This window comes from Dipodomys spectabilis, unplaced genomic scaffold (genome assembly GCF_019054845.1).
Source record: "Dipodomys spectabilis isolate Male_0828 unplaced genomic scaffold, ASM1905484v1 ptg000361l, whole genome shotgun sequence".
In the NCBI taxonomy this organism is placed as follows: Eukaryota; Metazoa; Chordata; class Mammalia; order Rodentia; family Heteromyidae; genus Dipodomys; species Dipodomys spectabilis.
Genome location: NW_024871038.1, coordinates 229,072 through 229,824, shown reverse-complemented (window position 1 = coordinate 229,824; position 753 = coordinate 229,072).

Here is a 753-nt window from a genome sequence, read left to right as displayed (position 1 = left end):
CATTTCTTGTTAAGCATTGTTACCCCCTTCTGTCTTGTTCTCCCACTATCCCATTCCTCCCCACTTCCCTTACTCCTCCCTCCCCATGGTGTAAACTTCATTTTCAACAGTGTCTTTTGAGTATCATTGTTGCAATGGGTCATTCTGTGTTGAACCTAAATTTTCTATTTCTCTAATTCTAATTCTGTCTGGGACCCTAAACCTAACCATAATAATAATGATATCTCAATTGAGAAGTTAATAAAAAATATTTAAGTTTTTATTTAGCCTATTAATCCACCATACATCTTGAATTAAATTGTAGTTTAGCCTAAATCTTCCAAATTAGTTTATGTGTACATATACAAAGACGTAATTTTATGTGAAAAACAGAAGATCTTTGGAGAAAGAAGTAATGAAACTGAAATAGAGGGAGTATAATCAAATGCTTTAAATATATTATAGAATTGCCACTTCTGACAATTAATAACCATTAAGAAAACAACTAAAAATTAATAAATAAGACACTGCCTTCTAGTGTTCTTTAAGAGAGCCATGATATGTCTGGTGAAAAAAATACTTGTGTTAGATAAACTTTGTTCATGCATAATTTATATTGTTATTGGCCAATTATTTAACTTAATGAATAAAAATATGTCAAATAAGATTCCATGACAAAAAATATAAAACAATTATTTAGCAATTGTTTGAGAAAAAGTTATAATCATGAGTTTTAAGAAACTGAATTCCTATTTCCCAGAAAGCAATGAATTA